General features: G+C 45.3%; 1 long non-coding RNA gene across 1 annotated transcript in view; it reads right to left on the bottom strand.

Annotated features, from left to right (window-relative positions):
* LOC109321906 overlaps positions 1-3,932 on the bottom strand; it is a 9,868-nt gene extending 5,936 nt beyond the window's left edge. Inside the window, exons 1-2 of the long non-coding RNA XR_002104208.1 lie at positions 3,514-3,932; positions 3,239-3,426 (exon numbers count right to left, since the gene is read on the bottom strand). This is a non-coding gene — a long non-coding RNA (uncharacterized LOC109321906). The remainder of the gene's footprint in view (positions 1-3,238; positions 3,427-3,513) is intronic.
* Positions 3,933-13,661: the final 9,729 nt, after the last annotated feature.

A 13,661-nucleotide genomic window follows, 5' to 3' on the forward strand; every position in this document is an offset into this window, starting at 1 on the left:
GGTTGCCAACATCAGCTTGCATGGACATGTAGCTTTCCTTCACATAGAGAGCTACACCCCCGCCCCTTTTGTCAACATGATCCCTCCTGTACAGGGTATAGCCCTCTATACCCATGGTCCAGTCATGGGGGGCTCTTTGGGGATTTTGGGCTGTGCTGAGCTGCAAGCAGGGGGGAAAGCTGGGCAGACCCCAGCTGGGGTCCCATGCTGATAGGAAAGGGAAGGCAGGGGGGTTTAAATCCCCTCTCCCCCTTCAGTGAAAATTCCTGTGGGATGTATTTATGATATGTTGGAGCCTGAACTCTCTGCCCTCTGTGAGTACCTAGATGAGAACCTGGACTGGGGCTTTATACACAGATCCACTTCACCTGTGGGAGCTCCTGTCTTATTTATCAACAGAAGGATGGGAGTCTCCATCTATATGTTGATTATTGGGCTCAACTCAAAATGGCTCAAATCTAAACCAGATTTGATCTCTGGGGAGCCTGTAACCTGATGCAAATCTGTTCTGGGGAAGATTGCTTTTAGAATGCGATATGGGCATTTGGAATAGATTCTCTTGCCCTTCAGACTCATTAATACCCTGGCTACTTTCCAACATCTTATCAATGACATGCTATGAGATTTACTGGACCAATTTGTAATTGCCTATCTGGATGACATCCTGACTTTCATGGAAAAACCTAGCCAACATGCAATGCACATCTGAATAGTACTGAAAAGACTGTGTCAATATGGCCAGTTTGCCAAATTAGAGAAATACACATTTGACCAAACAAAGATCAAATTTCTTGCATTTGTTCCATCTCCTGAAGGCCTGAAAATTGGACCCCAAGGAAGTGTCAGGCTATCTGTGAATAGAAACCCCCCTGGAATGTCAAAGAGCTCCAGAGATTCCTAGGATTTGTGAATTTGTATTGTAGATTCATTGAAAACTTTGCCCAGGTAGTAAGTCCCCCATGACACTACTGCAGAAGTAGGTCCAGTTCTACTGGTCCAAGAAGGCCCTGCAAGCATTTGGACCCATGAAACAGGCCTTCACTTCTGCCCCTGTCATTGGTAATCCTTTACATTCGAGGATGATTGCCTTCAATGATTGTTTTTTTTGTGGGTCCGAAAATGGATGACGAGGCCAATCCAGGATCAACAGATTGTTGCAGATAAGGGCATGTATGGGGTGGGTGGCTCTCTGGGTTCTTGATTAAGTCCGCAACACACCATTTCTGTTGTTCCCACTTTTCAGTCTCCTGTCTTCTGTTGTCATCCTGCTGGCCCTGTGTTCACCTGTCCAGACCCTGCCCTTCCATTTGTAGTAGAGATAGATGCTTTTAACATTTAACTGTGCAGTGCTCTCCTAACTGCAGGACTCACAACAGACCCTACACCTCTGCACTTTCTTTCCCAGATAACTTACCCCAGCAGAACAGCATTATGAGATCCTGGATTGGGAACTCCTGGTCATCCATGTGGCCTTTAGCAAATGGTGGCAATACCTTGAAGGTGTGTGATATGAAATACAGGTCCTTATAGACCACATGAATCTAAAATACTTCATCAAGCTAAAAGCTCTCAAGCAGAAGTAGCTGTTCTGCATGCTTTTCTTCTCCTGTTTTGATTTCCAAATAACATACCAACCCAGGTCCAGAAACAGGAAAACAGTTGCATTATCCCAAAAGATGAAATATGATGCTGATCATATGCAGGTGTCAGCTGAACACAAACCTATTCTTAAGCTGCAAAATGTCACCAGCAACACTCTATCCATGGACTTGAAGTCCCTGCTTCAAGCTGCCACCTAAGAAGAAATTCCCTCTGAGAAGTCTGCTCTCTCTTGACAGCCCCACTGCTGCACAGCTTGGGGCTCAGTTTCCTAGACAGATCTCCTGGCTTTGGATCTCCTGGTTTCTTCTGACCCCAAAGTGACCTCCAGACCTCACTGCCTACAGTCCAGCATGACAGTGTTAGGCCAGAAGGACTGAGGTTGCAGTGCATGTGGTTGGGAGAGGAGAGAACTGGGCTGCTCACTGCTGTGTGGCAAAGGGGCGGGGGAGGGGGGGGAGTTAGGCAGCCTGGCTCCCCACCTCTCTCAGCTGCCTGTGCTACACAGGCAGCTCTGTACCAGAGGCAGATGAGCAGCCCTTCAGTCCCACTGCCATGCATACAGCAGAGGCAGCTTGGCTCACTCCACCCCAAGCCCTACAGTCTGGCCTCCCACACCAGCATATCTCTGCCTGCCACAGGACCCCCATCCCAGCTGCATGCATGACCCATTTGCAGTGCAGTCAGGCTGTGCACACTGCTTACACACTTCAGACTCTTCCCAGCTGCTACAGCGGGAAGAGAATGGCAGCTGGGCAGAGCCTGCATACTAATCCTTTGCAGTCTCATGCAGCCTGTGGGCCACCAGCTGGACAGCCCAGTTGTAGGTAATATATGCTGCCCTCCAAAAGATATAAAAATATTCTCTCTCCTCCAGGTGCTTTGTGACCACCACCACAACAACAAAAGAAAGAAAAGACCTTGAAAACTATCCAAATTATTCTGCTGCTATGGAAACCAAATGATCTTTCACACATCAGTACATGCTAATGTGTTCGAACTTCATTATGAAACTCTAGTAAGGCTTATCTTCTTGTCATAATGAAGTGTTTTATATAACATCTCTTGAATTGATGCAAAAGTATTCTATGATGTTATCATCACAGAATGTAATCTATTCTACAATGATAATGCTTTTATTATAGGATTTTAACTTGGGTTACTCAGGTTAGCAGGTCCTGTGCCTGAGCAGTAAAGTATCTGACATGGCTAAGGGGAAATTGTGTGTGTTGCTGTATAACAGAAAAATGGATATAAGGAATATCCTCACACTTATGTTAATGCTTTCCTCAGCTAAAGTACAAATGTATCTCACTCATTCTCTGATAGCAACAGGAAAATGTATTAGCTCTTTTAGCTCTAGTCATCTTTGTAGAGACCCTGTTTTTCCTATGTACACTCATCCCTCAAAACTACTCAGTATACTTCTCTTACAGTACACAGAGGATCAACTAATTAATTTCCTAGAAATAAGTCAGCTTCGCTACTTTGCAGATACCCACATTAGATAAGACAAATTTTGTTTCTTCCTATGGCTAGGAGGAGAGACATAAGAACTTCCTGAGAGAGTGCCATGCAGGTTCTCCACAGTCTGTCAAAAGTTTGGTAAAGATTTAGGTGTTTTTGAATGAATGTATACCTGCTAATATTTAAATAGGACAAAATCCACATAGGACAAAATCCCTTAGCCCAGGGATTCAGTACACCAGTTTCCACTGCACAGCTTGGGGCTGTCTCCTAGCTCCTGTACTCAGGGGTGCACTTCAGCACCTCTGTTCATGGCCTCCTTCACCCCTACAGCCACAACTCAGTCCTCCAGCTTCAAGTCTAAATGAAACCAAAATACAAGCCAATTACTTCAAAATGAAAACAGGCAGTCTTCCTCCTTAAGTAAATGCTGCCCACAGACCTTACCTTCTTGGGAGCCTTCCTCCCAGCTTCCCTGGGTGGCTTTGATGCTTGTCTCCAGCAGAACCCACACTCTCAAGAGCTCCTCTCCCTGCTGCCTGGCTCTCCCAGTATGACTCCCTGCTCAGCTTAAGCCCCTCAGTCTAGTCTCCTTCTGGCCACTTGGCTGAGTCTGCCCACTCCCAGTCACAGGGTACAGCTAATTGCTCCGCTGGTGGCCTGGCCTCATCAGTCCTGAGCTGGGTCCACCTGTGCAGCAATTCCTAACAGCCTTTTCCCCAACCTAGGTTTCATATTTTCTCAAGCTTGCTCCCCCCAGTAACAGAGGCAGGGGTTGCTGCTACATATACAACAATGTGGCAGCCAGCCTGGTCTTCTGACTGTTCTCTCAATGTTTGTTCAGGTTTGTCTCCTTTGATTGTGTCGTTGTTGGAGGCATAGGTGAAGGCAGAAAAAAATATTTGGGGTGGCTCAGCATGTGCACACATGTGTGCATGTACCACCCCCCCCGGGCAGGTAAGCCTGTTGGGGAAGGAGCAGGGAGAAGGGGGAAAAGCTGAGGTGGTGGGGCAGATTGAGGCCCCCGCAGTGAGGGAGGGAGTGGAGAAGCAGCAGGGGCAGGGGCAGGGGCCAGGGCAAGCTGGGCAGCAAGACAACCTGGTTGGCTCATCCAGAGGTGTGGCTACTGTATGCACCCTGGCAGAGCCCTGGGGGATTTGCCCTGCCCCATCTGCATACAGGGTGGAGGTGGCTGCCACTGTGCACTGCGCCCTGCTCCCCACTGCAGCTGCCCTAAGAGCCGCACAACGCCATGTGCATCCTGCCACTGATATATTCTTATGATTAAACAAAATCATAATGGTAAATGCACTATCTGTATAGGATCACACAGGTACTTTATTTAGTAAAAGAAGATCTTGCATATTTCAATGCATTTAAGTGTGGTTTTACCAAAGCAGGTGTGTTTACCTGTAAAACACTGACATGCTTTTCAACTGTTTGGCTTTCTTGTTCTAATAGAAATGTGAACTTGCTTAAACTAGTTACCTTTTGTCCATCTCCCACAAACCAAGACAATGTGGTTTCACTTTTGGAAAACAGTAATTGCCATATTTGATCAGACACACAATGCTTCTAGCTTCAGTGTTCAGGTGTTATATTTTGATGCAATGCCTCACACCCTGGGGGAGTGGCTGTAACAAGGTTCTACTTCAGGGGTGGCTGTGATGCCCCCTCAGCCTCCGCCAACTTTGCTTTCTTTGATCACTGTCTTCTTCCTCTTGCCCACCATACCTTGATGAAATGATACTTTCAGAAAAGGGAAGCTGCCCAAGGGCTTCTCAAGACAGATCTCATGAGCACTGGTGTCACTGCTCATCACCTTATGAGCTAATTAAGTGGACTCCATCCAAACAATACCCATGCCCTATGGTGACAACCTATTCAAAATGCAAAAGCAGGACACATGCAACTGAAAAAAACCCAACAACCATGGTATGTGGGCTGCTGTACCACTGGCATTGCCTGGAGGAGCTCTACCACAAGGGTATGTGTGAGGGGGTGATGTAGGGCACTGGTGGGGGATGGCTGGAGGAGTGGTAGAAGGGTGAGGAGAGCTGGCCACCCCACCCCCAGCATGCACACACATGGGGGGAGGAAGGGTAATGCTGCTTTCCCCCGGGGGGAATGTTGTAAGGGTGAGTTCAACCTTCTGGAGCATCCTGGTGGGGCAGGGCCACAGACCCTGTGACATCTCTGAATAACATGTGCAGCCAGGGGAACAGAGCTCCAGAGGCCGGGAGTGAGGGTTGTGACACATGGGAACTGTGTTGAGGGGAACCTGGGACAAATGCTGTCCCAGAGTCATTCAACCCAGGATTGGGACTTGATGTTTACATTTTGGGACTGTCCCACCTAATTAAGGGTGTGTGATCATCCTACCATGCCTGTGCCTCACAGATGTCACTCATTCCTTTCTCTCTGCTGTTCCTAGCCCCCCTCAGGCTACAGGCCCCTCCTGGGCTATGGGCCCCCTGGCCCTTGCCTCTTTTGGATTACAGGATCCTTGGCCCCCTTGGTCTCCAGCTGTGCCCCCCAGTCTTTGCTGCGCTCTGTGAGCCCTAGCCCTGCTCCTAAGCCAGTTTAGACTCTTGGACTCCCTTAGCCAGTCTCCAGCTGTGGCACTTCTTGATCTTTGACCACTATCTCTGGACTCTGGCCCCACACCCAGAGCAGTGAGACTTTTGGGCTCCCCAGCCCTGTTTACACTCATCCCTCCTGGGCTCTGGCATCAGTCCTAGTGACTGGGTCCCACAGCTCAGACTTGCATTCTCAGTTTCACTGTTGGCTCAGATCCTTTTCTTGTCAACACTTCCAACTCCACCCCTACTAGGGTGCAGGCTCCTGGCCCTGCCTACTCATCCCCTCCTGGGCTCAAGGTATCTCCCTCTGGTCCCCATGTTCCCAAACATGCTCGGACCTTCTCCTCCCCTTAGTTCCTTCCTAACCTTCAGAGTTGCTTACCCCAGCTCAGATGTCAAGCAGGACTCCTACTGCCTAGGAACTCCTCTCTTAATGACTTCCAGGGCTAGACTGCCTGGCCAGCTCAGGGGCTTATATTTTGCTAACCCACTCCTCTTCTGGTCAGGTGACACTCTAATTGGCCCCTGCCACACCTGCAGACCACTTCTTATGCTCTCTGCCTTCTCTTAAAGTAGGAGGAGCACCAAGCTTGTTGCTACAGTAGATAATAGGGATGGGTTGGCTTTACTCTGAACCAGTGGGAACTTAGAAATTTGGGGGGAAAGTTTTAATGCAAATGAGAAATGAAATGAACAGCATTTTCTTGTAGGAATACCAGCATAGTATATATTTTAGGGAGTTTCATATTTTGTTTAATTTCTGTGAATTCCTGATTTGTGGAGGGCAGGACCACTCTATTAAACACTTTAAATAGTTCCTAATAGTAGCTGATTGCTAATTTAAAATAATAAAACTCTGTGATTCTATTGAAATATCAGACTTTGAACACTAGAGATTTTGATTTGTCAAAATATTGTAAGTTCACTGTCTCTGATAAAAATGTAACTTGATCTCAACTCCATACAAAAAAGTGAGTCATGGATATAAGTATCAATGTCAAACAACAATGCTTGTCATCTCACAGTGGGATTTTGGTTTCCTTTGGGCTTAATATTCTAGCAATGGGCTTTTGCAAAGACACTATAGGGGCAGTCAGTGGTTTTTCCTAATGTAAAGGGAAGGTATTTCAGTAATGATATTGTAGGTTTCCCACTGAATATGTGGACAGATACAGGACATGTATGTGGATGAACAATTTTTAAAATTTCTGTACGTTGCTGCTGTCATGTTTTGTGATGGAAGAAAGACCCATTGCTACAAAGCTGTATCTGCTGACCCATTACAATTGTAAAATTAAAACTATCCTTATTGATACAGTAGCAGAAGCTAATGTAAATACATGTTAACTAACATAGCGTAAATAAATTTCATATTAATGCATTTTTATATACAGGTGATCTGTGCTTTGTGTTTTCTGAATAGTGAATATACATTAGGTGCTTTTGCAAATGGTAAGAGGCTAGCAAATGAGAGCTCTACATGAAAAGTTAATATTTGAAATTTCATATTACTTCCAGAGATGCATACATATAAAACTTATAGATTTTACCTTCCTATTTCTATTCTGTAGATACTATTTAGTTTAATTTTATTTGGACTTCATATTCATCAAGATCTCAGCCACTTTGAGCTGTCTCTGACACTGTTTTCCTCAGTAATATCCCATGACCCTTGTGCCTCTACTGAACAATTCTACATTAGGAAACTTGAAGAGATGCATTGTACTAGGCAAAGCACTAGCAGAATGCCACTCAGAATTCTCTGATATATACTTCGTCTTGTATGGTGCACCATATCTTTAGCTTACTGGATGTGGAGTGTGCTCTATTGGCTGGTGAGGAGTACAGTCATCACCAGGGATCCAGGTTTTCTGTTTGTTGTGGAAAAACACATATTTTCTCTTTTAAAGGAGAAAAATGCGGTTTTAAAAGGAGAAAAAATGTTGGTTTCCCCTTGCAGGCTGGCGGAGTTCCAGCCCACAAGGGGCTGCTTAGGGCTGAGGGGAGCAGGAGGAGGCTGATCACATTATGTGCCATGTGCACATGCACTCATGTATGTGGGAGCCAGGCAACGTGGTGGAAAGCAGCTCCCACAGCTCCCTGCAGTCACTTCTGTGGGGGCATAGGTGGGGCAGGGAGGCAGAGGCAGTACATCGGGGCAGGGCATGGAGGAGCACATGTTCCCCTCAATTTGTTCACCCACAGAAGGCATGGGACTGCAGCCTTGGCTGGACTGGCGTGGGGAGGAGCCACCACCGTGGCTCTGCCAGCAGCATGAGTGGGGCTGTGTTGCCCTCATCTCCTCCCACTGCCAGCCACTCGCATGTTGGACTATGGCTCTACCCTGCTGCCATGGCCCAGCTGCTGCTGCTGTCGCTGCCACCACTCCCCTCCCTTACCCCAGCATGGGGAAAAATAAATACTGACAATATTCAAGATGCCGAAATTCAAGATGAGTTCCCCTCCCTTATCCGAACATGCCAAAAAACCCCCTTTGTCTTGATTTCAAGTATGAGCTTGTGAGGGGCAGGTGGCTGCCCCAGTCCTGGTCCTGACCCAGGCTTGGGTTCAGAACCATAAATGCTGATCCCAAGAAATCCTTGCTTCATGTTTATTTGCAACTTCTTCCCTGCTCTATGGTGTCTGTGTCACTCCTGCCCCACTGCCACCACATGCACTTGGGGCTCCAGCTGCTGCCTGGCCTGGCAGTGGTGGAAGTGGTGGCAGAAGCTCTGGCCCCAATCCTGGCCAGGGCCAGGGCCAGGGCCAGGGCCAGAGCTGTGTTCCATGCCCTGGCCTAGAGCTGGACCCAAAGCCATGATGGGCTCAGTGGGGTGGTGGGGGAGAGAGCACAGGGAGAAGTGGTGAGGGGGGAGGTCTGGGGGAGGCCTGAGGGACACTGTGTAGTGGTAGGGACAGGGGACAGGAGCAGCAGAAGAGAACTGGATTGTGTAGACACCAGAGGCAGGGGACGAAGTGATGAGGGAGGCAGGGGGCACAGGCAAGGGGATGCAGGTAGCAGGGACAGGAAGTGGGAGAGCAAGGGGTATGGGTTAGGCTGCCTAACTCTCCCACCACCTGCTCCCCCACTGCCTGTTTCTTAGAACTGCTTTCCCACTGCAGTAGTGACAGGGGTAGGGGGGACGAAGTTAAGACAATCCTCCAATAGTTATATTTTATACATGCAAAATTATAAAAAAATGACAACATTTTCCATGCATAGAAACTAATTATTTGGGGGACATCTTAAATTGAAGTCACCTTGGACTCCAGCAAATGTAGTATTACACTTCTGTAATACTAAATGTAGTATTACATTTAGTACTACATGTACTACACTTCTCTCTATGAGCTTGTTTTCCGGTCTTTTGGCACAGAACTTTTTGTTATATAATTTAATTTTGAATCCCAGAATATAACTTCACATTTCATATCGAGTGAATCATGAATTCTATTTATCCAAATCAGTGAGAATTTGTTGGCTTGATTTTATTGCTTGTCCCAATATTTTTTTCTGAAAAAACATGTTTAGCAACTTTAGAAATGAGCATCCATTTAGGTTAAACTTTCTAAATACATCATTGCAGTTTCAGTACTGACCTCATTGACATGTCTATATCTATATACCCTGACATTCCTTTCGCACCCTGGTCTTTTAACACCAACTTTTATGCAATTTCTTGAGTGACATTATCACATGTAACTAAGCTTTTTCTCAGTCAGAACTCTCACAGCCTGTTTTAACTTTAGTGAATTTCTATACCCTCCCTTTTACAGCTTTCGTTTTTTTAAACCTTCCAGTTCTCCTGTCCCCTAATGTGGCTTGCCTTTTTCTCCTTTCAGTTTGTGCAGCTCCAGTCTCCTCTTTCTCTTTTCTCTGTTTCCTGTTCCCTCTCCTTCTCCAGACTCTGCCCACTATTGATCTTCCCTTCCAGTCATCCTGAAGTTCTGTTATTCAGCATCATGGTTGGCAATATCAGTTAAAGTATCCTTTTAACAAATATCTGCAAGTTTAGTAAAATGGAATATAGTTATATTTATAATTATAAAATAGTATAATTAAACCTGTTTGGAAAAATCATTGTTGAGAAGAAAAATGGAGATAACCACCAGCAAATATTGCAAGGGAGGGAAGATCCAGCACTTCTGCAACAGCCAAAACAATGTTGTAACAGGAGAGAAAGTCATCTGGAAAATGGCTGTATTGCTCTCACACTGAAAGACAATCTCTTTTAATGATATCAGGATGAACATCTTCTAACATGTAAGAGTGGCATTCTGGTTTTCTGCCTCAAGGCACAAAACATATTGCTGTACAACTTCCATTTCTTTTGTATATGCTTTTTTCTGGTCATTCTGCAGTAGTTCAAGTTTCCTTCACCTCCACAGCTGTACTTATGCAAATCCCTCTCACCACAAATTTGTAGGCAATCAAGAAGTGTAAGTGATAATATCGAAAGCCATCTTGAGATCAAATAGAATGAGAAGTGAGATGGATCCATGCTCAGCAGCAAGAAGTAGGTCATGAAGCAGCTGGGGAAAGAAAGCTAGTACAGTGCTGCAAGAAGCTGAAGTTAGGCTGCTAGCAATCAAGAAGATTCATTTGGGAGAGAGAATCTAAGAAAAAAACTACTTATTTATGGTTGTTTGAGGCATGGTGCAACCTAGTGACTGGGAGGTACTTGTAAAAGAGGGATGATTAGAGTAGTTTGAAGCTCTATGAAAGTGAAGTTAAGGCAAAGTATTTAACAATGGCAATAATAAGTAGCACTGTGCAATGAATATAAGGTAAAAATGACTTTGTGAGCAGTTCAGGGAGATAAGCATTTCATTTACAGAGAAAATCAGAATAACAATTAGTTTAGTTTGTAACAACAGAGTAACAGTCATCAATCAACAAATCTGAATGAGGAAATAGGATCATAGGATCACAGGAAAGGAGGCTTGGAAGGGACCTAAGCCCTGCTCAAGGCAAAGATCATCCTTGACTAAACCATCCACAGAAGTGTCTGTCTAATCTGCTTTTGAAAACATCCAAGGAAGGAGATTCTACAGTTTCTTTAGATAGTCTGTTCCAATGCTTGACCACCCTCATAGTCAGAAACTGGAACAAGAAATCATCAACAGATGGGATTGTGTTAAGTATGAGCTAAACAGGGACTACAGATTCTTATCCCATTACCTGGGCTACCTTTTATAACCCCCATGTCCCTATGGTTTTACTATTTTCTTTACCACCTTTGCCTCTCACCATTGCCCCCTCTAATGTCCTCACCCCTTCCCTAACCTAAATTTGACATCTTCAGGAGCCTGCCAATGTTGCTTCTTGAGTAGGACAGAAGTAGTTTACCTGATAGCTGAGGTAGAGCTTAATGCATTTATTGTGTTCCCAGAAACTAATATTACAAAGAGACTGCGTTCTTTTGCATGCCAGTCTACTGCACAACTAGATGGCTAATGTATTTGACTTGTGTCCTTATTCCCTTCTCATGTCACAATAATGATACTAATACTGTCTTGCCTTTTATAGTTCCTTGCACTGAATATTGTCAAAATGCTTTCCAAACCATTTATGTACAAGCCACTGTGTTTGACTAGTAGGTATGTCTGCGAGAGGATTAAACACAGGACTTTATCCATTCAGCTTGCTGATCCAGATGCAAAACAGCAGCCATCTCAACAGCTCCATAGCATGTACAGTGTCTCCAGACATGCTTCTTTTCTAGTGAAGAAAACAGCTTCTCTGTTTCAGACAGGCACCACAATTTGGTGGGGGCTGATTTTGGTGGAAAAGGTGCAAATGCATATGTATGTGAGAAAATATGGTAACAGGAATAGGTGACTAGCAGGATGACTGGACATGTCCTTCATTTAAAACAAACCTGAGTTCAAATCCTGAGTAGAACATGAATGTAAGAGAGCCCTCTGGTCCCCTCGTTCAATTTCTGTAGTTCAGAAAACAAATGTAGAACTTCCATCATCATCCTGGAACTGATAAAGAAATGGCAGGACTGGCATTTGTTAAATTAGTGTGGACATCATTTACAGAAGTGTTAGTTTGTACAGAACTATACTGTATTCAAACCGGTTGCTATCTTTCTTCCATTTTTTGTCCTCAGTGGAGAAAAACAGTGCCCTCTGAGACAGTAATGCAATGTCCTAATACTAAGTATAATGTCTTTCATATTTATTATATTAGAGAGAGGTATATGGCTATGTTATTAGTTTGAAGTCAGGCAGAAGGCAGGCCAGGGTAGCAACTTAAGATATGCAGTGGCATAGGCTTTTGTAGGTGACAGCCTGATAAAGTAGCATCACATATAATACTAGCATCACATATTTGGATAAGAATTCTCAATAGTTTTATGAAACATTTATATTGGTTGCATTACTATCTTTGAACTCACATTTATCACAATCCCATGTGGAACTATTACAATTTCACACTCAGATGAGTACTTAGAAATACAATAATCTATTTGTATGAGCAGCTATAATGACTGAAAGCAAAATGATGGCAAAAGAATGCACAAAATGAACCAACAGCTTTGCATATGTGAAGTGAGGTTTTTAAAATTGTATAATGATTGGAGTTACTATTTCAGCATTTAATCATAATGGTAGAGAAACATGGTGCATAAACTAGTGCATTAATCCAAACAGCTTCTGCTTTTTTAGATTATGGAAAACAACAAAACCAAGAGCAAAGCAAAGTCCTGGTATGATGGAAATTGTCCCTCCCACATTACTCTACTTACGAAAAAGAAGCTTCAGAAATGTAAAAGTTATAATGGCTATATGCTGCGCGTCATCCAATATACAAATAGGGCATGTCCACACATGCAAGCATGTGCACTTGCAGCAGCTAAAATTGAAGCAGTGCAAATTTGAGCCAGGGCTTTTTGCTTCAGTGAACGTGCTCAGACATTGACTTTGGTGCGGAGCAAATTGTGCCACTTAGGGCAAAATAACCCTGCCTGGCTCCTCCCAGATCTTTAGCCAGGGGGACCTAGAGCCTGGGGCCAGCACCTGTGCTGTCTCCAGTGGTATAAAAAGCTGCCCTGTCCTGGCCCCATCAGTATAAAAAGCCGCCCTGGCAAGTAGCTCAGGGCTACTAGCTCTTAGGAGCTTCTGGGGCCCAGCCAGTTGGTACCTGGTGACAATACCCCTTGTGCCAGCTGGATTGCTGAAGCAGCCCTGAGAGTTCCCTGCCTCCTCTACCCACTGCAGCAGTCTGGCAGTGGGGGCTGCTGCTTGGCTGTGAACTTCTGTGCACCTGCCAGACTTGGATGATGACTGCAGGGCCAGTAGAGGCATCTGCCCCTCTGGGCCAACTGCCAGTGGACTGTGGTTGCAGGGTTGGCCTCTGTGTGCCACTACTGCTGTGTGTGCCCCCTGCCTGGCCACCTGGGCAGTTATTGCCTGGAAGATGTTCTGGGTGTGGTGGCCTGCTTTGAACTGTCAAAGCATGTCCTCCTGGCCCTATTTGGCCAGGAGGTCAGCCACAGCCAGCTGGGTTCAACATGCCAGCTCTGAGTAGGCAGGGTCCTCCATTGGCCTCCCTAGCAGGAATTCTTGTGTTTCCTATTGGAAAACCAAAAAATCCCTAATAAAAAAAAATCCCAAAGTCACTTTGTAAAATACCCCCAAATCCATGTTCCTCCACAAGTAAAACAAAAGACCACTATAAAGAGAGAGAGAGAGAGTGAGACAGAGACAGCGATCAGTTGGACAATGTTTTATTGATATATCTTACAGTGTTAAAGCAAGTCTCTTATCATAATAATAAAGTAAACTCTAAATACATATTTCATGAATTCATGAATATATACTTTGCTGGCCTCCCACAGGGGCAATGGCCCCCACACAGGTGTTATGGACCCCCAACAGGGGATTCAGCCCCAGGCAAGGGGTTTGGCCCTCCAACAGGGGATTCAGTCCCCCAACAGGAGATTCGGCCCCCACACAAGGGGTACAGCCCCCCCAACAGGGGCAAATGCCCCCACAGGGGCT

This window comes from Crocodylus porosus, unplaced genomic scaffold (genome assembly GCF_001723895.1).
Source record: "Crocodylus porosus isolate Cpor-Errol unplaced genomic scaffold, CroPor_comp1, whole genome shotgun sequence".
Lineage (NCBI taxonomy): Eukaryota > Metazoa > Chordata > Crocodylia > Crocodylidae > Crocodylus > Crocodylus porosus.